The sequence below is a fragment of the Schistocerca serialis genome, chromosome 8, assembly GCF_023864345.2.
Source record: "Schistocerca serialis cubense isolate TAMUIC-IGC-003099 chromosome 8, iqSchSeri2.2, whole genome shotgun sequence".
NCBI classification, from domain to species: Eukaryota; Metazoa; Arthropoda; class Insecta; order Orthoptera; family Acrididae; genus Schistocerca; species Schistocerca serialis.
Genome location: NC_064645.1, coordinates 431,724,902 through 431,752,312, shown reverse-complemented (window position 1 = coordinate 431,752,312; position 27,411 = coordinate 431,724,902).

The window sequence follows — 27,411 nt, the reverse complement described above, 5'->3', positions numbered from 1 at the left end:
ACACCCTTCTCAATACGAGCGCTTCGTTCTTGATCGTCCACTCTTATTATTCCCTCTTGGTTATTGTACATATTGTATATGACCCGTCTCTCCCTATAGCTTACCCCTACTGTATTCAGAATCTCGAAAAGCTTGCATCATTTTATATTTTTCCAGGTCGACAAATCCTATGAAAGTGTCCTGATTTTTCTTTAGCCTGGCTTCAATTATTAGTCGTAACGTCAGAATTGCCTTTCTCGTCCCTTCACTTTTCCTAAAGCCAAACTGATCGTCACCTAGCGCATTCTCAATTTTCTTTTCCTCTCTTCTGTATATTATTCTTGTAAGCAGCTTCGATGCATGAGCTGTTAAGCTGATTGTGCGATAATTCTCGCACTTGTCAGCTCTTGACATCTTCGGAATTGTGTGGATGATGCTTTTCCGAAAGTCAGATGGTATGTCGCCTGACTCATATATTCTACACACCAACGTGAATAGTCGTTTTGTTGCCACTTCCCCCAATGATTTTAGAAATTCTGATGGAATGTTATCTATCCCTTCTGCCTTATTTGACCGTAAGTCCTCCAAAGCTCTTTTAAATTCCGATTCTAATACTAGATCCCCTATCTCTTCTAAATCGACTCCTGTTTCTTCTTCTATCACATCAGACAAATCTTCACCCTCATAGAGGCTTTCAATGTATTCTTTCCACCTATCTGCTCTCTCCTCTGTATTTAACAGTGGAATTCCCGTTGCACTCTTAATGTTACCACCGTTGCTTTTAATGTCACCAAAGGTTGTTTTGACTTTCCTGTATGCTGAGTCTGTCCTTTCGACAATCATATCTTTTTCGATGTCTTCACATTTTTCCAGCAGCCATTTCGTCTTAGCTTCCCTGCACTTCCTATTTATTTCATTCCTCAGCGACTTGTATTTCTGTATTCCTGAAATTCCTGGAACATGTTTGTACTTCCTCCTTTCATCAATCAACTGAAGTATTTCTTCTGTTACCCATGGTTTCTTCGCAGCTACCCTCTTTGTACCTATGTTTTCCTTCCCAACTTCTGTGATGGCCCTTTTTAGAGATGTCCAGTCCTCTTCAACTGTACTGCCTGCTGCGCTATTCCTTATTGCTGTATCTATAGCGATAGAGAACTTCAGACGTATCTCGTCATTCCTTAGTACTTCCGTATTCCACTTCTTTGCGTATTGATTTTTCCTGACTAATGTCTTGAACTTCAGCCTACTCTTCATCACTACTATATTGTGATCTGAGTCTATATCTGCTCCTGGGTACGCCTTACAATCCAGTATCTGATTTCGGAATCTCTGTCTGACCATGATGTAATCTAATTGAAATCTTCCCGTATCTCCCGGCCTTTTCCAAGTATACCTCCTCCTGTTGTGATTCTTGAACAGGGTATTCGCTATTACTAGCTGAAACTTGTCACAGAACTCAATTACTCTTTCTCCTCTTTCATTCCTTGTCCCAAGCCCATATTCTCCTGTAACTTTTTCTTCTACTCCTTCCCCTACAACTGCATTCCAGTCGCCCATGACTATTAGATTTTCGTCCCCCTTTACATACTGCATTACCCTTCCAATATCCTCATACACTTTCTCTATCTGTTCATCTTCAGCTTGCGACGTCGGCATGCATACCTGAACTATCGTTGTCGGTGTTGGTCTGCTGTCGATTCTGATTAGAACAACCCTGTCACTCAACTGTTCACAGTAACACAGCCTCTGCCCTACCTTCCTATTCATAACGAATCCTACACCTGTTATACCATTTTCTGCTGCTGTTGATATTACCCGATACTCATCTGACCAGAAATCCTTGTCTTCCTTCCACTTCACTTCACTGACCCCTACTATATCTAGATTGAGCCTTTGCATTTCCCTTTTCAGATTTTCTAGTTTCCCTACCACGTTCAAGCTTCTGACATTCCACGCCCCGACTCGTAGAACGTTATCCTTTCGTTGATTATTCAATCTTTTTCTCATGGTAACCACCCCCTTGGCAGTCCCCTCCGGAGATCCGAATGGGGGACTATTCCGGAACCTTTTGCCAATGGACAGATCATCATGACACCTCTTCAATTACAGGCCACATGTCCTGTGGATACACGTTACGTGTCTTTAATGCAGTGGTTTCCATTGCCTTCTGCATCCTCATGTCGTTGATCATTGCTGATTCTTCCACCTTTAGGGGCAATTTCCCACCCCTAGGACAAGAGAGTGCCCCGAACCTCTATCCGCTCCTCCGCCCTCTTTGACAAGGCCGTTGGCAGAATGAGGCTGACTTCTTATGCCGGAAGTCTTCGGCCGCCAATGCTGATTATTTATCAAAATTTAGGCAGTGGCGGGGATCGAACCCGGGACCGAAGACGTTTCGATAATGAATCAAAGACGCTACCCCTAGACCACTGGTGTACGAATCAGATGCCTGCTGCGGAGGCTATTATGTAACAACGTTCGCTGTACGGCCCTTGAGCAAATACTGTTGGTAGACTACTGGTTCATCTGAGCCGTCAGTTGGTCAGTAGTTGCATGTCTGTCCCCCCTGTACATCTACTAGGGTCGCTCCAAAAGAACACTATTTTTTTTTACAATCAATCTTTTATTCTACATATTTGATAGTTTTACAGTGTGTAGATACATCCTTTAGGAACATTAAAATTCTGGACCAACCTGTTGGAGCCCCTGTTTTCCAGCGTGCACGAGGGAGTCATCATCTTCAAACCTTGTTCCACGAAGAGAGTTTTTCAGTTTCCCAAAGAGATGATAGTCACAGGAGCCAGGTCAGTACTGTAAGGCGGGTGTTTTAGCGTTGTCCATCCGAGTTTTGTGATCGCTTCCATGGTTTTTGACTGACATGTGGCCGTGCATTGTCGTGCAACAGCAAAACACCCTGCTTTTGCCGATGTGGTCGAACACGACTCAGTAGATCTTGAAGTTTCTTCAGTGACGTCACATATGCATCAGAATTTATGGTGGTCCCACTTGGCATGATGTCCACAAGCAAGAGTCCTTCGGAATCGAAAAACACCACAGCCATAACTTTTCCAGCAGAAAGTGTGGTTTTGATTTTTTTTTTCTTGGGGAATTTGCATGATGCCACTCCATTGATTGCCTTTTCGTCTCTGGTGAAAAATGATGGAGCCATGTTTCGTCACCTGTCACAATTCTTCCAAGAAATTCATCTCCACCGTTCTCGTACTGTTCCAAATGTTCACTGCATACCGTTTTTCTTCTTTCTTTGTGAGCCACTGTCAACATCCTGGGAACCCGCCTGGCACAAACCTTTTTTAACGCCAACGCTTTCAGTATTCTGCAAACACTTCCTTCCCCTATCCCATCCTAGTGTGACGATTCGTTCACTGTGATGCGTCTGTCAGCAGTCACCAATTCGTTAACTCTCTGCACATTATCTGGAATGTGTGTAGTATGAGGCCTGTCACTGCGATGACAATCCACAATATTGCCGTGCACGCTTTCATCACGTAACCTGCTTACCCACATACTAACTGTACTGCGATCGACAGCAGTATCTCCATACACCTTTCTCAACCTCTTGTGGATGTTTCCCACTGTCTCGTTTTCACAGCACAGGAACTGTATGACAGCACGTTGCTTCTGACGAACGTCAAGTGTAGCAGCCATCTTGAAGACATGCTGTGACGGCGCCACTCACGGGAACAAGTTGAACTAAGTTTGAAAACAAGCGGGAAGGATGCATCTACACACTGTAAAACTTTCACCACATGGAGAATGAAAACTGTATTTTTACAAAAATAGTGTGAATTTCTTTTGGAGTGTCCCTCGTATATCTCAGCAGGCGTCGTCCATCCCTGTCGTCTATGGTCCATGGTTCACCCCTGTGGCCCCACCACCGGTTTTGGACAGCTCCATTTTGCCGTGAAAGGTGAGCTTCAACCGCAGCGGCACGTGAGCAGTTTATAAAATGAGCAGGTTAAAAAAAAAATCATTTTATCCTAGGCTCGAAAGCCAATGAGCATGCCGCTTTGCCCATCAGATAAATCGCTCCATATCTGCATTATGACAACGACAGCATTGTTTTCTGTGTCTTCTCACCCTTCGTCCCTCCCCCCTCCCCGCCCCTTCCCCCCCTTACACGACTTATTTACACCCTACGGTCCGTGAGTGGTTATTGCACTTTGATGTTCAACACAGGTGATGGCTGCATTAACGTGATTGGAGCGCGCACATAGATACCTGGACAAGTAAAGTAAGGAAATGTTCAAGATATTAGAAGAATATGATAAGTGGCAATGAAAAGCAAATTTTCAAGACACATAGTATCTGCGCAATGGAGAAAATGCAGGAAGGATAATAGAAGACAGGCGGTATATCAAGGAATTAAAAAAAAAATTAATATGCCGTAGCATCATATTGGAAGACAGAAAAAGTATTTGGAAGTACAGCAAGGCGTAGCCGAGGCGAAAACAGCAATCCAGAAACTAAGCTCTCTGCTATTGTCTTGTGAGCAAGATGTTCTATAGAAGTATTGTAGAGCCTATAGCATGTTATGGATGGGAGTGCAGGAAGTTTACTGGAAAAAATAAAAACAAATTGAGAGATGCAGAAATTGCCTACCTCGGAAGGGCGTATAGAATGAAAAACAATAAAAAACACTCAGAATTCAATAACCATTCAAATTATGAAAAATTATAATATATTAATTAAGGTTGATGATATGTTTTCAAAAGCCGCTTAGCTGTATGAAGGGACTTCATTCGCAATTATCGGTTACATGTCAGTATAGATTCATATTCATGTTTAATAATGTGGATGGACAATTACGGATCCATCTGCATTACGAAAATAAAACGATTATAAAAACTGAACATTCGTCCATATTGACGTGAAGCCGGTAGTTGCGAATAAAGCACCTTCACACAGCTATGCACTATTGGAAACACCTCGTCATTCCTGGGTTTTTAATAGTTATAAGTTTTACAATAACTTGAGGGATTAATGAATAACTTTTATTGTTATTGACAATGTTCAAATGGTTCAAATGGCTCTGACCACTACACATCCATGCCCGAGGCAGCATTTGAACCTGCGACCGTAGCGGTCGCGCGGTTGCAGACTGAAGCCCCTAGAGCCGCTCGCCCACACCGGCCGGCTACTGACAATGTCTCTGAGCTGTGGTTGCTATTCCCAGAAACTGACTTGTATCATGTAGAATATCTCGAAGAGACCACGTAAGAGATACGATTGGAGAAAAGACTCAGCTGCAAAAAAGCATCATTGATAGAAGAGAAGAACGGCGGTTGGCATGGTATGGACATGAATGCGGGTGACAGATAGTCAAATAAGAACCTGATGTAGCATTCTCAGAGGTTAAAGAGGAGACGAAGACCGATTGTTGTCTGGCTACATGGGGTAAAGTAGGCCATGAAGAAAAGAGAAAGACAAGAAGACGAGGAGGCATGAGAGGATAGAAACCTATGACAACAGATATGTGGGATGAGGTGACAGGTGTAGGATCCCTATAGGAAAGAAGAACTGTTTTTGAAATAAATTACTGGAACTGCTGTTTTATGCATGCGCTAATCAAACGTAATTTGTTCGTCGGGAGATGTAAACTGCTCCAGCGTTGTTGCATCATTATTATGGCTTGCATCTTTTCGTTCGTATGGGCGTCCTTTCTTTCAATACTCTTTCCTCTACAGTAAGTCACTACGTACTGCCACTGTATTACCAACGCATTTCAGTAGAGTGCTATGTCTTCAGTCGTGAAGGGAACGTAAGAAATGTGCATACAGTTTTGTCAACATTTCTAGGTCACTTCAAACTCAGAGCCCGTGGTCATTGTCACTGCACGGCAATAACTGTGGTCAGCATTGGAAACTGCGAGCTGATCTGGAAAATTCCACAGCCGCGTCATGCGAACATTCAAAATCAAAACAATGAATATCTTCCTCTTAATGGTTGCCGAGGGTCAACACCAACCGCTGATATCTGATATCTACAAATTATTGTTCGTAGATACAACCCCATCATTTTGCTAATCGAAGAAGAGGGTTCAGGGAACTCTCAGAACAAATTGTGGAGCAATGTTGTTGGTGCTCTTCAGGGAAAAGTGCTCGATTCATCAGTCGCTTGTTGATTGTCAAAGGAGACTGCTGAAGTGGATATCTACCAGCGAATGTATCGTGCATGCTGTTCCAAGGGTTCAGCAGGGGGGTTTATCTATCAAGTCGATAATCCAGGAGCACAACACGCCCGACCGATTCACTGGAATGGAGTGGCATACGATATCCGTTTCCCCAATAATCTAACCTCGCACTATTTCTCAAATATGCAGGTAGGGAAAAACTTCTGTGAGCCATTTTAAATAAACTTCTCTGTTATTAGCCAATGTGTTTAAATTGCGGTAAACGAATAGGGTAACATAGTTCTGATGTAAATTTGTACCTGGCGGTAGTGCTCATTTTGTATAATATACGCTGATTTAGAGGCACGAATTCAAAGTTCATACATATGTAAGAGGTCCAGATGCGGTATTAACCGGAAATAAAAAATATGTCACTTGTGCTATTCGGTTAACACATCGTTCCCTTTTCTTTGTCGATGAGTGAAACAGCCCAGCAGAAAAGAATCAAATTCAATTCTATAAGGTCTACGTGGTTGATAAGTGAATGTGGTTGACTGATGTCAGCAACTGTTCATTTTTTAACTTGACAATGGTCTTGCGAGATTTCATATTCACAAGATGAACGAATGCTTCCATAAAAAAAGAGGCGTAGAGACCTGCATGTAAAGTGACCAGCTGGGCTGAATAATCGGAAGTGTGTGCTTGATGAATCTTGATGACGCTGATGAAAAACGTGAAAAGCCAAAGTACTACCTCGGACTTCGTATCTCTTGAAAGCACCGACGATATTCTCTTCACAGCCGTATCAGAAGTAGGAGACAAAGATGAGGATGTGTAACAATAAAACTCGTACCTAGACCATAGGATGAAGTCAGTTGTCAGTACGAAAAGCACTGTTGCCATGCTCTCGGCATACAAGTTCATGTGTCCACCCTTTTAGTACAGGCGGCGAGTTTACAGCTACGATTTGTCATCGATGGAACCAAGAAGGCAATGTGATTCATTGCACCAGAAGCATCGAGTGACCCGCGTTAACGACCAATGATATTACTAGGCGCAACCCTAGAACGTTTGGCTGGGAATCGTTTCCTTGCCCTTCTTAAAGCTTTATTAGGCTGCCACGGGTTTCATTATCTTTAATCCCTTACCCATTTTTGGTTTTGCCCCGTAAAAGTACCAGAGTCGAAATATCAGCCCTCAGACGGTTTTCATCGTAGGCAGCGAATTTCTGTGTTGAGTGAATATAGAAACTTATCTGACACTATGTTGATAACTGTTACCAGACAATCTCCCTAGAAACACGTTGTTACAAGCACAACAAATTAAATAATGAGAGCCACAAGTGGAACACTGGTCCCGCAAAGAATTCTGCTATAGAACCTCATCATGTACTGCGTACAAATCAGCGAGACCTTCTGCGCCTCTCTTGTGAATTCCATGCCTTACGTATTGCGAACATGTTAATGGAGTTGCTAAGAGGGTGTGAAATATGACTTCCGAAATGATGTTTGATGATGTTGTTCTAGTTGGTGAAGAAATGGAACATGCCTTCTGTGTTGTATTTTTTTATTCACAGTTTTGTAATTGCGAAGCTGTGAACTGGCGTGTAAATTGCCTGTTTCTTTACGGTATTAATAATTTCTGTAGTATGTAACCGTGTAATCGCTAGTGTATGTCTCCCATCAATATGTTAAAGTACTGGTCTCATTACCCAGCAGTGAAAACCATTTGTATTGTCATAATTTACTTTTCCACTCCACATTTTCTCTTCCCAAGAAGAATTCCATCATTGACATAGCGTATCAGAAGTACCTGAGAGTGCAACCAGTAACGCCAAGTATATGTTTCAAATTGAAAGAAAGAAAATTTGACCAATCCACGTTCACACAGAACACACACAAGAATGAAAATAAAAATTTGTTACTACTTGTTTCTCAGTAGACCTCTACAGATTTCCGTAAATTAGCTGTCAAACAGTATTCCTAATAGTATTCTTACACGCATTTGTATGGGGCGGACAAAATACTTCTGAACCTGAACATATTCCCGTGTACAGTAAGATAGGCAGTCCAACTTAAGTCATCCTTTACTTGGGGCAGATTATGTAAGCTGGGATGCCTGTCTTAAGGTGCATTTTTCAGGTGCTGCGTAACACTTTCCATGTTCATTAACAAATTACTATATTTTAGCAATCCAGCTGTTCAGGGCACCTCCTTATACCTTGAGTTGGGAAAGTTCTCACAAATTAGAATCGTAGCATTGACGACACATAATGTACGAGGGTTATTTTTCTTTCCAGGTCCGATCGGCTGCGAAACCATTCCAAAAATCTGATGAAGCTTTGAGCATATGGGATGCGAGGTGTCTGTACTGTGTCTGTCGATCGCGTCACATAGCTCATCTCCATTCTGAGCGCACAGTGAGAACGTAAAGATGCCTGGAACAATAGAGTCCTCCGCAACGTGTGAAGTGCGTGGTGTCATTTGAAGTCCCCTGATTTCATGCAGCCCACAGAACGTAACTGTCATGCGTGACAATAAATCATTTCTTCATGGTAACGCTCGGTCACACATGCGGCTGCAACATAGACGCTCCTTCTGTGTTTTCGATGGTAAGTGTTTGATTACCCACTGTACAGCCGTCTGATTCTCATCTGTTTGCTCACATTAACTGCTGGCTATGGGGACAGAGTTTTGCATCGGAAAATTAGCTGCAGACCAACGTAGACAACTGGCGGAAAACACAGGCGGTTGCCTTCGGCTGTGACGAGGGTGTTGAAGAGTAGATACAACGCTACGACAAATGTCTAAATCGGAACGGCGACTTTCTAGAGATAGAGAAGTAGATGGAAGGTGCAGCTATGCGTTGAAAAAGAAAGTGTTTAATTTTGCGCTACTAGGCTGGAGGTAGCATAGTGACATTTTTTCGTGTCACGATCTCTTTGCTCCGTGGTTTCCGTATTTCGTAAGCTAGCTACTGTGAAATACCACTACTAGTCTGAGGCTAGCTCTAGATTTACTAATCTAAGCTCTGCCGTAGCTGTGTGTCCACTTGATGGCGTGAAAATGTGTCGGTGAGATGACATTGCGACATCACACTTATGATGAGAGGAAATCGAGCTGTCATCCGGAAAAACGAAAAACGATTAAAACCACTGAACATACCTTAATACAAAATACGAAACGCGTCTGGAGCAAATAAAATACACTGTAGCACGAAAAAGGAGTTCAGTTTTCTGAAATGAATACTTATAGTGTAAATTCACTGAAAATGTGTCCAATAGTTAAAAAAGTGTAATGACAATATCTTCATCGGCCAATAATTCTGGATTAGCCCCCATTGGGATATCAGGGAAAGAAATATTGATTTATAGACTAAAAAAACAGTGAAAGAATTACAGTCTACGAGGCGTATGTGGTAAGGAAGATAGAAAATCTGAAATGGAATATTCATACACTGAACCTAGATGTAGGAGGCGACTGAAATGAAGTGAGAACAGATACAGATATCTGGCTAGACGAATATATAGGATAATGTTGACAGGTTCAAAAATGGAGTAGGATGCTTTACGAATACCAAGGAAGGGCAGAGAATCGGTTGCTGTCAACTGGTAAACGATGGGATTATTCTCATCAGAAACGAAGACAAATCGACGCCACCAACTGTACTTCAGGTATACGTGGCAACGTCGGAAGTTGAAGAGGTAGAATATATGGCGGAATTGAAAGGAGATTCACAATATGCAAAGAGAGACGAGAATATAATATATATGCAGCATTGGAACACTAAGGCAGAGTTACGCGATAATACAGACTCGGCAGTAGGAATTATAGTAAAAAGACACGCAAGAGAAATAGATATGAAATTCTTTTTTTGCGGAATTGTTTAAAACTCACGTAAACACTAGCTGTATTTACGGCACGTTAAATACTAATTTGATAAAGCGCACTTGATATGTTCAATGTGAACTGTTCGTTAATACAATTATCTGTCATTCGTTACTTGGCCCTGCCTCATGTTGATATGCGGCCAATGGGATGTGAATATTTTAAGATGCCTTGTGATATCTACAACTCAGAATACAACATGACGCCGTCTGATATCTATTTATTAAAATTTTTCTATGTTATAACGAGTTTTTTCAGCAGTTGGAGGATCCATACAAAAATGACCTGCAATATTAGAAGACTCGGAACAGTGTTAGGGATATATCAGATAGTAAACGTATTTATTTGTATCGTTCGCAAAGTCATGATTCATTAACATGCATATATACTGTCTATAATTACCTGACACCATGAAATTTACTACAACAAGAAAAACCTGATATTAATTTACACAGATTCTGTAATTTACAACAAACAAAATTCCAAGTCAAAATTCCTCACAGTGTATGTGAAATAATCTTGCAGTCGTCTTTCAGTGCTAATTTATGTATATTTGTCATTTGAGCTCACTTCAACAATTATTTCACTGCTATTGGGAATACATATTCTTCACGATTTGACAACTATTTAAAAACTTACGGTCCGTTTCTCCGTTGTAAAGTATTTCAACTTTATCAATACACAAAAACGCCACCGACCGACGTAGGAGACGTGAAGAACATAAAAAATAACAATAAATGATGAAGACTTTCGCGTGTCTCACAGAAGATTTTTCAAATTAATTTAGAAAATAGTCATCGTCTTTCCAGAAGGTTAAAACTTTTGATTCATATTTCTTGACTTACGACGAGTAATAAAGCATTGTCAGAAATCCGTCACATATCATCAACAGTCCACCATTTCTGTAATTATTATTTTGTTTATTTACGTTATTCTTCCATTCTTTCGCCGGGCGCAGAATTGTGCTCATTGATCGACGAGAATTGACTGGAAATGATTTTACATAATTTATACACGAAAACATCTTAAATTTCTTATCAAATGAGTTTGAATGTACATAATGGTTTAATAATGCCAATGCAACAGTAAAAAAGTGGCACCAGTCTTGAGGGAATGTGTTCGCTTGTTGTAACTGTGGTCTTCTGCTGTGTGCGCACGATATCACGTCCGTTGTCGTGACTTTGGTAGCCGCATACTGGTTTCTTCCTAATCGTCTGTTACGAGCCTTCCTTTTTCTGCTCCTGTCTCGTCCATCTGGTCCTCCTCTGTGATCTCTTTTCTCCCATTTCTTCTCTTTATTCCCACTACCATTCTTCTCACCTGACCACGACACAGTTTCCTCCTCTCAAGTCTCGGTCGTTCACAGTAATAGTTATCTATTCGCTTTTCTTCATTGCGCGCAACTTGTACAGCAACACTGAACCTTTTTCCTCCATAATTAATGTCACTACAGCTTCATTTGAACCATTACAAAGAATGTCTGTCGATGCACTGACTACAATGTAACCTACATGTTCATAAAGCATTCAGGTACAAGTCAATATTTCACAAAAGGCAATTCTTTGTGAGTGTCTTAAAATTAAAGTGCAAGAAGTGAATGTTCTACTAAATATTTCAAGACGAGAAACGTGGGGTTTGTGTACGTAGACATTACGTTAAAGAAAGTCGGTCAGCTGGGTATTAACCGTGTCATTACACACTTTCTTAGTTTTTTTAGCTGGTTGCTGATTGCCGTGCATGCTCGTGTTATTTACACACAAGGACACAAAACGAGGAGACAGAGGGAGTGCTTTATATCAATGATAAATGTGCTTCTAGCTCGACAGACTATCGTATCGCTTTGTTCTTGCTGTGTGTGTGTGTGTGTGTGTGTGTGTGTGTGTGTGTGTGTGTGTGGGTGGCTGGGTGGGTCAGCTCCACTTTCCCTGAACGCTGGTATTTCCTGCCCTGGCATGTAATATAACCTTATTTCCTGCTGGAATATCGACAGTCACGTATTTATGAGAGAGCAGCGGATATCGATATAAGTTAAACTGTAACCGCCCGCGGTGGGATACCTGAAAAAAGTACCACAGAGCCTCATACACTGATGTTGTCTGTATACGGTGGTTAGTAGCCATCATTTGGAACTGCTATTGCTAAGGACGTCATGGGTCCATGTTGTTTGGTACTAATTTAAACAAGTAAAAGAACACCACCAAAATCAATAACCGTAGCTAGTAGTTGGACGATACTGTAAAACATTGTGAATGGTTTCTAACTGAATTTCGCAAAATATTTGACAGGGTATGTCCTGTATTTGCTGCTTGGTGTTTGCACTTTTTTTTGCGTAACTCACTATATTCGTGAACTAATTTTACTGTGAGTAAATATGAATGACATAAGTAGGGAGAAAATCTTAAAGAAATATATGAAATATTTTAGTTTCTTCAAGTACGTTATTTATAAGGTGATACACTACGTAAAAGCCAGTCTATTAGTCCGAAACCTTTACAAATCCTCCTTTTCTTAGAATAGTGATAAAGTGTTAAAATGATTCATGAAAGAATAGTTATATATACAGTTTCATTATGATATAATCAAATATACGTTACATTAATTTTTTTAAAAATGGGCTGAAATACAGAACAAAACTGCAAATGTGTCATTTTGTAATAGGATATACATTTTCTGTAGTTCTAAAATTGTGATAAATTCCTTGGTCACTTTTCAATAATTCTACGTGGTACAGCGAAGCGAATTATCTTGTATACGTCACGCGAAAAGAGAAACGTGGTAATACTGTTTTCATCAAGATGGGAACTGCTAATTATTTACTGTTTGTGCAGAATAGAGAACTGAATTATTGCTCGAATCCACGTCTAATCATAGTTATCGTGCCCTTCAAACGCGTTATGAGGTGCTGAAAGCGCTTATGGGTAAGACTTACTAAACTTTGAAGTGAACTGGCAGGGAGATATTGGATAGTTCCTTCTGATCGAAGAGTGTTCCTATATGAGCGACGTATCGATTTATTCCAAAACATACTGCTCAGTAACGTTGTGATGACTCCCATCGAGTGTCCAGCTAACCACTGTGTGTGTGGTAAGTTCCCATGGGACCAAATTGCTGACGTCATCGGTCCCTACGGTTACACACTTCTTAATATAACTTAAACCAAATTACGCTACACCCATGCCCGACGGAGGACTCCAACCTCCGACGGGGGGAGCGGCGTGAATCGTGGCAAGGCGCTAAGACCACGTGGCTGCCACACGCGGCAGCAATCCACTGCACCGCAGGACTTGCAGCGTTTAGACGAGCAGGAAGTGAGACTGAGTGGTTGTAAGTCTAGTGGATCTACCTGTAGTCCTATTCACATTTGTTGGTAAACACGTACTGGAGCACTCACGTAGCAGACAGGACGATCGGTAGGATACTACGGACTTTCATTTGGTTTACAAGCTGAGATTTTTGGTAACCGGGAAAGAATTTGTCTTCGTCGAGCAGTTTGCAGGTATTTTAATCGCGTTATCATGCTGAAAGATAACGCCCTTCAATGAAAAGAAAATCATTAAGTCATGATGAAGTTCGAGAATGCCATTCCAGATTATCCAGTCCACAATGATGTTTTATGTTCATCTAGAAATGCTTGTAGCATGACGTCCATCAATCCCATGAAGCAGAAAGCTCACTGCCATGTGGTGGCAATCATCACCAGTTCAGAACACCGCGCTGCAAGATCGTTCTTAACAGCGGAGAATCAGACACAGCAGGCATTGCTGAGTTGTTGCAGTAAACGCTAATCTGGTTCTTTCAGACTGAGCGGTGTGAAACTGATATTTCAGTTTCTACATTCTTGTGGGAAAAGATCATAAAAATTTTATACTTACGGGAGCGTAGTTTCAGGATTTTTGGTTCAGGAAAGAAAGCGTTCTTTGGGCTGGAAATGCGTGTGAGTACTTGATAACTGTCTGCCTAACGCTACTAATAATTTTTGGTAGGAGATCGCCATACACATGTTCACAATTTTCCGTGCGCCAGCAATCCTCGCGACTCCTCTTTTATTATCGATCCTTCTTAATTTGTGCTATATGGCCACTTTTACCGGATCAACTTCCGGGTTCCTAGGCGGCGGTGCCAACTGAGGAACGGGTATTTAAGGAATAGCGTACACTGTATATTGAAGAGTCACCTGGACGTGGAAACGCGAGTGCATTGTGGGGATCTTGGCTGTCCGCGTCTTGTTGACATCGGCAATCGGTCTGTGGTCACGACGGAAGGGGCAGTGTGTGTTGTCGGCTACCAGACCATATCTATGGTCTCTCTTCTGTAATATAGTGCTGGGCAGAGCTCCATAAGAAGCCGATACCGGAACGACGCCACTGCAGAATGATCAACTGTAATGGTTGAAACGTCCCCTTTAAACAATTATACACGACTGTCCTTAACCTGACACACAATATTTTTAGCGCAACGCAATCTGACTTTCAAAACTCCCTACTAAAGAATGGCCCTGACAAACATTAAACTATACCTTTCGCAAATCACTTACCTCACAAAAATCTCCGCTGCTCAAGCTACTGCAATACAGCGAGCGCCACTACTGCCAGCTAAATAAAAGATTCAAACTACTAAAGGCACTAACTACTGATAGGGATAGTTAGCAAATGAAAGATATTAATAGAGAACAAACAATGTATTTACCTTAATATCATCACAAGTCATAATATATATATCAGTTCATGACAAATTAGAAACCTCAGCCATCTCTCTCCCCACATCCACCACTGCTGGCGGCTCACCTCCAACTGCGCAACGCTACGCGCTGTTCACATCCAGCTGCCGCTGCCCAACACTACAATGGCAGACAACAATGCAAACTAGCCACAGACTGCACACAGCACAGCCAGTGATTAAACAGCCTACTTACATAGCCCCCATGCTCCCCACAAAAATTTTTACAAATTGGATTGGGCAGTGGCCAATACAGATTTGAAAAAAATTTTTCATAATTACAATAACAAAGAAATCAAATGCACACACTTATTGATACAATGTTGGTCAAAAGCTAAAAATTTCTCACAGTCCATAAAGACAGTCCTGATAATTCATTATAATAGTAATTACACTTTCTCATTAGTAAAAGAAATTGCACATAGAAGTAGTGGATTTCCATACAGTCTTGAAGAAGTAGTGTTGTCCTTCCAATGGAAAGACAGTGCTGACTCTTGACATGTTGACAGATAATGGGCCACAATGGAGCAAACCCACTGCAGAGTCAGTCGAAGTTTTGATGAATATTGGTAGGTAGGTCATCACAGAGCAGACCCACTGTAGTCCTGGTAGAGATTACGGTATTGGTGGGCCACCAGAGGTGCAGACCCACTGCAGTCCTTGTAGAAATAATGGTATTGATGGATCATCAAAGATGTAGACCCACTGTAGTCCTTGCAGAGATAATGGTATTGGTGGGCCACCAGAGGTGCAGACCCACTGTAGTCCTTGTAGAGATAATGGTATTGGTGAGTCAGCAAAGGTGTAGACCCACTGTAGTCCTTGTAGAAATGGCCAGCAGCCATCTGTTGTGACTGTGCAGGTGCACAATCACCATTGAAGAGTCTTGCGGATAATGTAGCAAGTCCATAACCACCACTTGTGCGCTCACAAAGTTTTTGGAATTGTCCTTAGAACCAGCAATGCTGTTATCCAGTCCCTTGCTGAATTATTAACACACGTGCAAACACTAACAGTCCCTACTTCTCACATATTGTCCACATACTATGACCAACAGAAACGTGTGCAGTGAAAGGAATGCTTACAAGTTACTTAATTTGATGAACTGGTGTCAATTACAATATTATAACATGAGAATACAATTACAAAGGTACAAAATACATCATTAAAGAACATAACAATACAGATAACATTTGTAGTAAAACAGGCGTTACAAATGAATAGAAATAAACATATACATCAGTGTTACAAAAATAGTGGCATAAGTACATACATAAAATAATGAGAATAGTTTTCGAAACATTAATTTCACACATGAACATTGAAACAGAACAGAATTGTAAACAACTTTACAAAGAAAATAACATATTATAAATGCAACTTATATTTGAGGATAACAGTATTCCTCCTCCTAGTGAATATAGCTTAGTATTAGAAGAGAAAAAAAATTCTATGAAACAGTACACAGAGACAGGAAGAACACAAATACTCAAGGGTACACAAACACATAGTGGGATAACACCAATAGGAAAGGACAGGGTTCGTTTTCAGTGTAACATTTGGTACTGCAGTCCAACCCAAAACTTCATTCTATAGATCATTTGTCTTATTTCAACCTTTGCTTCCACCAAAAAAATCTTATCCAAGCATGCTTTCTGTATTCTGTTCATATTTCTTTCAAAATAATTATTTCTGATTGTACACTACTCATTTGGGCCCAAATCCTTTTTATATAACTTCGCAATGCATTCTTTACCTATTCTCCATAGTCAGTTTCTCATATAGTCTACCCCCTCTTAAGCTAACTTAAATCTACTGAGCTCAGATGCTAGACTAAGGGACGAGGCAATGCAGCAGCACAAAACATGTAACACAAACAGCAATGACCAAAAAAAATGCAGAGTGCAAAGCAAGCAGCAGTAAATCTAAATTAACAAATAAAACGCAAAATTACAACTAATATGAGCCAATGAGCAGCAACAAAAAAAAAAATCAGTTGTAAAACCGGCTTAACAGAGTAATGTAATGTGAAATTTAGTAGCACTATGCCTGGCAAACAGCAGCAACTTATACCTAAACATGACATAGCGCAAGCAGAAAAAATATTACACTAAACAACAATGCAGATAAGGGAAATGTATATTCACATCTTAATGTCTATGTAATTAAAGTGGTGCACCACAACAACTGATTGTAAAAGGAAATATTACCATGTACTTGAAAAGATAATTATGTGTTACTGTTACTACTTCCTTCTTATTGTTCTTTCCTTTCCAAGTGCTCCTTTTTTTAAAGAATGTGGATCATAAAATAATTATTTAATAGATCTGTTGACAGAAAGTGTTCACATTAGCAAATGCATTTCATTTTATAAAAGCAGTGCTGCAACACAGCTGAAAAACAGGTATCAAATGAAATAAGCAACTATGAAAAGCAAAGCATAAAAATATCATTCAGTAGTCATGTGACATTTCATAAGTTAGTAGCTCTCAACTCTCGTAGAAAGACGCTTGTCGTAATCAGGTGTGCAGATGTACGAATATTTCCCATCAATTCATAAGCATTTCAGTAATTAGCACAAAGTGCGAGTAATCATATGTTTTCAAGTAACGAGGGTGTCGCATTAGCGATGAAAGGCACACCCTAATGGTTTCTTTTCCAGGTGTTTGACACGTCCCACGTCCCCTTTTTTTTTTCTACCTGTGCCGCTGAAAAGGGCTCGCAATAATGGCTTTTTCTCCAGGCGTCTGACACAGCTGGGTGCCCGCGACGCATTACTTGCAGGTGGTCACTTAACTGTCGTACAGAAATATTTACGACAGCAGTTTCTGCTACCGTGGCAGTCTATTTAACAATATTTCACAGGTCAAGAATTAGCGTTGCAAATCTGTAGAAACAAAATCCTATAAATATAAGTGTCCAAAAAAAGTCGTCAGCATTGTGATACAGTCACATATTTCATAACTCTTAAAGTACGTTTCTTGGTTTCCAACATCCTTTTCATAAATCAGAGTCCCTAAACACTACTCATTATTCCTTACCTCATTATACATATACATATTCGTCGACACTTCTTCAATATTTCATCGTGAGAAATACGTAGCATAATAAACATTCCTCAACAACATAATACACATCGTCGTCATAATAATAACATCATAACACCTCAGTCAAATCTCAAAATCGTCGTAGCTTCCTCCAATAACTTCAAAACCTAAAAAGAATTCTCTGCTCATTTAAATAGTGTCATCTACCTCAAACGTACTTTAAAAATCATGATCTCATACCAAATACATCATTCAAAGCTCTCATAGTATCACAATGGTTCCGAAAAATATGAACAGTTTACAAAGTACAGACAAAATACAATTTCATAAGTGTGAAGTTATCCAACTCTGTAATTGCGTAAACATCTGTCACTGACGTAGTAAAAACATTTGTCTGTCTCAGTTAAATGATCAGATAGCTGTGTAATGATGTGTTGGAGAAATATGGTACCGATGTGTAAAGTTGTATAAGCAAATACCATATTAGCTAGGGTTCCTTGTGGTTGCCACACACATGGTACATAAAGTAAGCATGTACCCCCCTGAGGATTAATGTAATTATACCCTCAGGTGTTACAGATTACAGCAATGGAATGAAATGTATCACGGAAAACTTTCTTTGTAATTAAAAAAAATCTTTAAAAATAAGTGTTTTAAGTATAAGATTAATCACTCAAATGCGCTAAACTGTGCATCTTGTCGCAACATAATCTCTGTGGAAGTGTCGTAGTTATCGTCCTCCGAAAGCTAAGTTCTGCAGAAGTCAATGTACTTACCTCATGATAAACAAAAGTGAAATGCTTTGCGTAGAGATATCTTAGTTATTACGCTTATTGTTGTGATAATGAAAGTACTGTGCTGTAACGTATTGTTGTGCTACGGAAAAGGCAATCTCATTGTAGCTATACCACAAAAGTTACTAATAAAACATGTTTTGATTTCCAGAAGAATTCAGAAAACTGTGCAGATATAAAACAGATACACCGCAAAAGCAACATTGTAAATTGTCACTCATTAGTAGCGTCGTGATAAAAATCGTGTAGCTGTCACATAAACTAACCTCTGTGTCATCTGGTATCTCTCAGAAAGCACTTTAAATTCAGAATGTATTTTCAAATAAACCAAAATGTTGCATTAAAATCTCATTAGCAGTACTGGTAAATGTTCTAAGTATGTGAGCCTTATAGTCGTTACGTAATCGTGCAACAAACAAGCAAGAATGTACACACACAATAACACTGTGACGTCTGTTTACTATAACAATGCATTCGTCATTTCTGTTTAAATAAGTTCTCTTGGTTCTTGATTGGATATTTAACTTCAAACATTGTTGCATGGTAACAGTTTCTAAAGCATACTAGTAACGTGAAGTGAAACGTTTTATGGCAAAGACAAAGTTAAAAGGCAGATTATCTGTCAATAAATGGTTTTACATGAGAAATGTGGTGTAAACCTTTACTCTTCCTAGTACGCAGAGTTTCAACTTCAACGCAATTATCATGCGGTATTCGTCCGTAAAGAATACTGGAATTTTGCTCAAGGTTAGCGTCAATGTTATTTTTCTCTGAGCCAGCCGGCGCACGCGGCTGCCTGCGGTGTGAGTCATTGTCTGTTTCTTTGTTGGCGCGCGTCGTTACTGGGATTAGGAGACCTAACTTCCACAAATTCGCCTTGCCGAGAGGGCCCAGCTCTGTTAGAATCCCGCCAGTTCTGATGAAATTCACGTCTGTCGTTTTGTCGGTAGTTTACATAGTTTCTTGTTTGTCGGTCATGTGGTGGAGAATTTCTCCCTGAATCGTAACTGCGCGCTGGACCGTTGCGTCTAAAGTTATTCTGTCTCCCCTGATAATATTTATTTTGGTTCCCATATTGTCTGTTTCTCTGATTGTCTCTGTGATAGTCATTACCACGGAGAGGTGATCTTTCCCTGTAGTTATTACTACTCTGCCAACGGTTGTCATACGGGTGGTGTCTATTTTGGTCACGATTTGTGTTGTGAGAATAGCCTTGTCGTGTCCAGTTATTACTTCTTTCATCGCGGATTTGCGACGGATGTGACCTGTAATTGTTGTGTTCCTGGTTTCGCGTTCCGCGATTGTCAGTGTCAATTTCTAATTCTTGTAACAGTCCCTGAAAAGCGTCAATGTCGTCTTTGCAACGTCCTGCTAAAATAATATGTCGTAAATGTTCAGGTAATTTGATTAAGCAAATGCGGATGAGTTCTGAAGGGCTGTATGGGTTTGACAGGTACTGATTCTTGTGCAACATGTCTTCAAAATATTTCACAAGACTGGAGAATTCAGATTGTTCGAAATGTTTCATCATTATGATACCATGTTTTACCCGGTCTTGTGTGGCTTGAGACCAATATGCTGAGAGGAAGGCATGGTAAAATTCTCCTTCACTGTGGCAATCGTGAATGACCGATCGCATTCTTACAGCTGGTTCATTCTCTAAGTAGCCACACATAAATTCTAACCTGTGCTCCAATGCCCAGTTGGGAGGGAAACAATGAGAGAATTGATGGAGCCACGCTTGTGGATGAATGTCGTTGGCAGAATTCTTAAACGTTTTGAATTTACGTGTAGTAATGAACAGCTTATAGTCAAAATCATCATGTCGGCGAGTAGCATATCGGTCATTGTTACGTCGTGTCGGCGGTTCCATATCGAAATTCGGTGCACATTGCCAGTTTCTTTCATAACTTACGAAATGCCCTGTGTTATTATTTTGCGTCTTTTCCGTATTTCTAAGTCCCTCTTCCCGTGTTGGAGCGCGAGTGTCCTCTGAAATACGTAATTCTTGTATTACCTGTGTCAGCTGATCTTGTACTTCCCGGATTTCTCTTTGGTGTTGTGTATTAATTTGATTCTGATTTTGTTTGAATTTTCTTATTTGTTCATACTCTTCTGTGTCAGTGAAGGCTACGGGTCTTGTGTCATTCAGATCATCATCTACCTTTGTAGATAAGTTAGTGACCTGATCCGAAAGTTCGGCTACTTTCTCCGATAGTGTACTTATTTCTTCAGTGTGTTTTTCTGAACCAAGTTTCAGAGTATCTACTGTGTCCTTAAAGTTTTCCTGAGTTTTTGCAAGTTGCGTAACCGAATCGGTAGATGCAACTGAGTCAAATTTAGCTTGCAAGGTCTCATGATTTTCATGAACAATAATTTGCAGTTCTTTTATGGCTGCTTCGTGATTCTGTAATGCATTTTCATGCCGCGAAAAAATAGGTTGAAAATGCTCACAAATTTGTGTTTTTACGTCATTACAGACTTTTTGACATTTCGATTCAATGTTATGTAACTCAGTGGTTAAATCTTCACGTGTTTGTTCAAGTGTAGTGTCTAACTTTTGAAGATTTTGTTCCATTGTGTCTAACTTTTGAAGCTTTTGCTGTGTTTGTCTCTGATTTTGTTCCATTGTGTCTAACTTTTTGAGATTTTGTTCCACTGACACACAATATTTTTAGCGCAACGCAATCTGACTTTCAAAACTCCCTACTAAAGAATGGCCCTGACAAACATTAAACTATACCTTTCGCAAATCACTTACCTCACAAAAATCTCCGCTGCTCAAGCTACTGCAATACAGCGAGCGCCACTACTGCCAGCTAAATAAAAGATTCAAACTACTAAAGGCACTAACTACTGATAGGGATAGTTAGCAAATGAAAGATATTAATAGAGAACAAACAATGTATTTACCTTAATATCATCACAAGTCATAATATATATATCAGTTCATGACAAATTAGAAACCTCAGCCATCTCTCTCCCCACATCCACCACTGCTGGCGGCTCACCTCCAACTGCGCAACGCTACGCGCTGTTCACATCCAGCTGCCGCTGCCCAACACTACAATGGCAGACAACAATGCAAACTAGCCACAGACTGCACACAGCACAGCCAGTGATTAAACAGCCTACTTACATGGTGATCGATTTCTTGGTTCAGCTTCGCAATTATGCTTATATGGCTTTGAAGTTTTATAGAAGTTGTTCGTTAAGCGCTAACTGCTGCGTGCTCCTCCTGTCTCATTCCGCTCACGTTCTGTAATGACGATAAGCGCCGTTATTACACAGTTTACTATTATTTTTATTATTATTATTATTATTAGTAATAGAATACCTGCGGGCATACTCAGTCTCGCTGGTATTCAGTTGCAGCTCTGAAAGAGGAATTAGATTATATCTATTTTGATTTGCCTCTCTGTGTTTATGGTTGAGAATTTTTTTCTAATTATTTGTCGCTTACCATGCAAATTACTATAAGATTCTGTGTTTCGAATCCAGCTGGTTTTGTAATTCTGTTGCAGTATGTTTAATGTAACCTACTGAGTCATTGCTGATAAATTAGCCTAATGTATTCAGCACAACAAATACAGCTCGTGTTAGCACGTAGTTGGTCCCACATGCTCAGAAGGTATGGTAAAACTGTTGCATGATTGTTCGTGGGTCCTGCCACTGCTCTCATATGTCAGACGTAAGCGTATTTGATAAGCTCTCTTTAGTGCAAAAGAAAGAATAATAATAATAATATGTGTGGCACTCTAGTTAAACTATCAAGTCATTTGAGCTTTTTGCTGTATTAAAATTTCTAGCCATGTCATAAATCTCACGTTCTGTTTATTCTATTTATCAGATATGTTTGAGAACTGCTTTAAGCGTCGCCTTGGCCAGTTGATCACACATATTGTCTTGTGTGTCAGTAAAGCGGCCTTAGAATATAAGATACCATATTTAATGGTTTTGAGTACGCTACATTTAATGTCATGTGCGGTTGTGTACTGACATGGCCGGTGGGTAGTTATTAGAAATTATTCTCGAAAAGACGGTTTACCGAAAAATAGTGTTTTAAAGAGTTGTTAGAATAATGACTGGGGCGTTGCTGTTTTCGAAAAGACCGAAACTTGCTTCCTTTCAGTGCCCATAATTTAAATTACTAGAATAAGGTTTTCAATTTGTTTCCTTTTTTATTACCCGTTCTCTTCTACAGTCTTAAGATTGTTCTGGTCGGTTCTTTACACGTACATCGTCTTGGTGAAAGTCTTCAATATTATTTATTTGGTATATCCAAAGGGAGTTCAACCAAAAAGTGAAAGGTCTTGCTTATAAAGGAATTTTCTGAGCTGTCTGCCGTTTGCAAACATTTGTAGCATTTCGACAACAGACTCATTTGAAGAATAGAAGTAACATAAATTTAAAGTTATTTTGTCACCAGCCTCATGCTTGTAGTTATTACAATCATTCACTGCTACTGAAACAAAATATATTTGTGAACATTCTTAATCGAGTTTCATGCATATGTAATGATCTTACTTTTTTAACTGAGTGAGGATTCCATTTAGTAAAGGTAGTGTGTTTATGTTTCAATTGTATATTTTATGATTGTCTCCGTCTTGTACACTCGTTCTGAAACATTGTTAGATGAATGTTATTTGATGGCTTTTTTTTGTAATTATCATTGGGTTCAACTTAAAACCACTTTCCAAGCCGCTCCAAGCCGTTTCACAGAGGACATGAGAATCATTGACGCGAAGGACATGGGAAAACCATACTCTTAGATCGCAGAGTACAATGGCTGCAGAAAAAGTAGTGGCGAGATGGCCGCAGCGCAACGGCGTGGCGAAAACAGCAGGTACGGTTATTGGAATACTCCACGAAGATAAGATCTTATGGTTGCTGGAGAGGCTCTGACGAATACACCGGGCAAAGAACCGGCCAGAGGTTAAAAGCAGTGTTTCGACACGAACTGTCGCGAACAGATCACTAGAAAGGTGAGCTGAATGCTCGAGCTGCCATGCGTCGTTGCCCACTGACCCCGTATCACTGATAACATCAGACTTAAAAGAAGTAGACACAGGATCAGTTGGGATGTTGACTGGCATTGTGTAGCGTCGAGATACTAATTTCGCTACAGTTTTTGGCGGTTATGTCGATGATGATGAGTCGTAGATGAAGTGTTGAAAGGTCACAGGAAACAGCGACTCTTGAGATTCAACCCCTCCCAACTCCAGAAATTAAAGAATGAGAAGCTACAGAATATGACAACAAGCGTGATTTGGTAATTGATGATAGGCGGCTGAGTGCTCACCAGTAAGTTGCAAGAGCGACCACAACTTATACGGATGTTAATGATGGACATAAGTTTCGATTAGTACCGAAATTTAATAATTTAATACTTAATATGTGCTTCACTCTATAACACATTTGGTCAATGTATATGGACAGCTAGGTTTCGACGGTAGCATAAAGACTGGCAATCAGTCATGGAATTAAAATGTCAACTCAGAGATCAAGGGCACGCGTATAATCGTATCCTTCTTCCCTGGCCATCGGGGCTCAGTTCGAAGCGGGACTTAATATTGAAGTCCATCCAGTCTATCAGATTCCGGGCCGAAGACATGTCTGGAGATTCCCGGAACAGCGATGATATACCAACCTCACTGTCGCCGGGTATACGACCTGACAACCAGGGGTGACAATCTGGGGTGCAATGTCTTTTCTTAACAGCAGCCCTTCGGGTGTCATCTGCGGCACCCTTACAGCATAGTGGTACATCGACGACCTTCTACACCTCGTTTCGTCGCTCTTCATGAAAAGCCATCCTGCACTTACATATCAGCAGATAATACCCGTCCGTACACGGCGGGAGTTGTCTTCGTGCTTGCCAAACCCTACCTTGGCCAGCAAGTTCGCCTGGCCTCTCCCCGACTGAGAACGTTCGGTGCATTAAAGGCAGGGCCCTCTAACCCGCTAGGGATTTTGACGATCTAACTCACCAATTGTACAGAATTGGCTACGATTTCCCTTAGGAGGACATCCCTCAACTCTACCCATCAATGCCAAGCAGATTAACGGCTTGCGTAAGGACCAGAGATGGCCCAGTGCGTTATTGAGTTGCCCAGTTTCATAAAATCATAGAATTATTTTGAAGCTGTGACATTTGTTTCTTTTTACATGTACACCACATCTACCGATTTCCGTCCCATTCGAATAACTCTTTCGTTGTGGTTCGCTTTTTCTTTTTTCTTTGTCTTAGGACGCACATTGATAAACTTTCATTGTTAACTTCCTCATAGACCTTGTTGCTTTTGTTTGCAGACGATACAATATTAACAGAAAATAGCAAATGAAATAAGTTTTTAGTAATTTTCATAGACATTAATACACTGTTCCTAGCCAGTTCTTTACCGCTGAACTTTGAAAACACACCCTACGTAAGTTTCAGAACTTATAAGAGGTTTCCTTCAAGTATAGTTCGAAAGTATGATTACAAGCAGACAGAAGAGATGGCAGTGCAGAATTCTATAGATTGCAACTAAATAATGAATTCAGTTATGACAGAATACCACAGCGATGGGGCGCTCATTCTACGATGTTAGACGAGAACTGGTGGCTAGTGGGATCAATCCGCCGCCCACAGGAGGGGGACGTGCTGCTGAAGTAGACCTGTTATGGTCCGCTGCGCAACAGCAAAATGGTTCAAATGTCTCTGAGCACAATAGGACTTAACATCTGAAGTCATCAGTCCCCTAGACTTAGAACTACTTAAACCTAACTAACCTAAGGAGATCACACACATCCATGCCCGGGGCAGGATTCGAACCTGCGGCCGTAGCAGCAGCGCGGTTCCGGATTGAAGCGCCTAGAACCGCTCAGTCACAACGGCCGGCGCGCCACAGCACTAATTGCGGGAGGGACTTAGCTCGTTGCCCTACTGTGGCCTCGAACCAGTGACTTCTCCTGGCAGGGACCTCGCCCGGCACAACCCCTTTGTCCTGTTAGAGCTGCGGGACTGACGAAAGTTTGTTACTAAGTGTTCAGTACTTACAGCAAGGAGCGGCACACTTGTTCATATGCGCCACTACCAGACACGTATCTTAAAACAGAACTGCCCCTTGCTACGTGCACCTGCGCAGTACCGCTGAGTCTGCTGCTTCACCAAGATAACCTGTTTGGCAACACTGCGTCTGCCTTGTTGAGTTGTTACAGTAACAACATCCCGCGTTTGCCTGTTGGTAGCGCCGTTGCAATCCAGGGCTCAGGCTCACCGTGAGATGCCCATGCGGTTAATTACCCCCTCTATGAACAAGACGCAGTCCCTCGGGTCGACCTTAAAACTAGTTTCATATTACACTACACGTACGTACGAAATATAGAGCAGATTTCTAACCAAAACAACTGGCATCTTGCGTTAGATACGCTGCTTATTACTACTCTGATTATGAGTATATTTATCACTCTTTTCTTGTTGTCATCGCTCTTTTCATTTTTGTTGGTCAGTATTTCAGTATGGTGACTGATTCTAGTATCAGAGATTGCCACGAGTAGTTTACGCCATTTTCTACAGTTTCTGTAGTGGTTAGATGTGACATTGTGTTTCACACAATTCTACACATTTAAGTGCAGGATAATGTATTAGAGCTATATGAAATATACTGTCAATTCTTCAGACATAGAATTTTACCGTGAGTAAAATGCTATTTTTTTTTTTTATAACATGTGAACAGTTAAGCCATACTTCTTCGGTCGTACGCCATCTTGCGCCTTGAAGCAGAGGAAGGTATTTTGCAACAGAACGTGTCACACTTGCAAATGAACTGAGTTTCTTTAATGTATCAACAATTTTACCTGCCCTGAAAATAGAAATTTGTGTTAGTTTCCAGTAGATACTATTTCAAAATTTATTTAACTTGTAAATGGGTTCTTATAATACTTCTGCTTCATTTTCTAGTGCTTCTGGCAATTTTAAACTTGGCGGCTTGTCTTGTTAACTCCTTTCCTCTTAGCTCTAAATTGACGTCCATTTCCGCACTCACACTATGAGGTTACACTCTCACTGTAGGGATACAGTGTACCGCTACTTGGACTATCGGTGGCTTATGCTGATGGTCGGCTCTCTGCTTCAGAAGAAACAATGTTACCTACAGCAGAGTTAGAGCCACTGTAGCATTTGGTATTGTGACACTCAAAACCACTGTCACAGTTACCTGTTTCTCGGTGGCACCCTCCATCGGTAATGCTGGAATTCAACACGGTGTTGGCCTACCCTTAGCCCAACTTCCACTCTCGTAGACACACGTTCAATCAGGTGCTGCAAGGTTTCTCGGGGAATGACAGTCCATTCCTTACGGAGTGCTGCACTGAGGAGAGGTATCGAAGTCGGTCGGTGAGGCCTGTCACGATGTCGGCGTTACAAAACATTCCAAAGGTGTTCTGTAGGATTCAGGTCAGGACTCTTTGCTGGCCAGTCCATTACAGGGATGTTATTGTCGTGTAACCACTCCGCCTCAGGCCGTACATTATGAACTGGTTCTCGATCGTGTTGAAAGATGCAATCGCTATCCCCGTATTGCTCTGCAACAGTGGGAAGCAAGAAGGTGCTTAAAACATCAATGTAGTGTCACGCAAAACAACAAGGTGTGCAAGCCACCTCCATCCAAAACACCATAATACCACCAACTCCGATTTTTACTGTTGGTACTACAAACGCTAGCAGATGACTTCATCGGGCATTCGCCTTACGCACACCCTGCTATCGGATCGCCACATTGTGTACCGCGATTCGTCACTCCACACAACGTTTTTTCACTGTTCAATCGTCCAATGTTTACGGTCCTTACACCAAGCTAAGCGTCGTTTGGCAT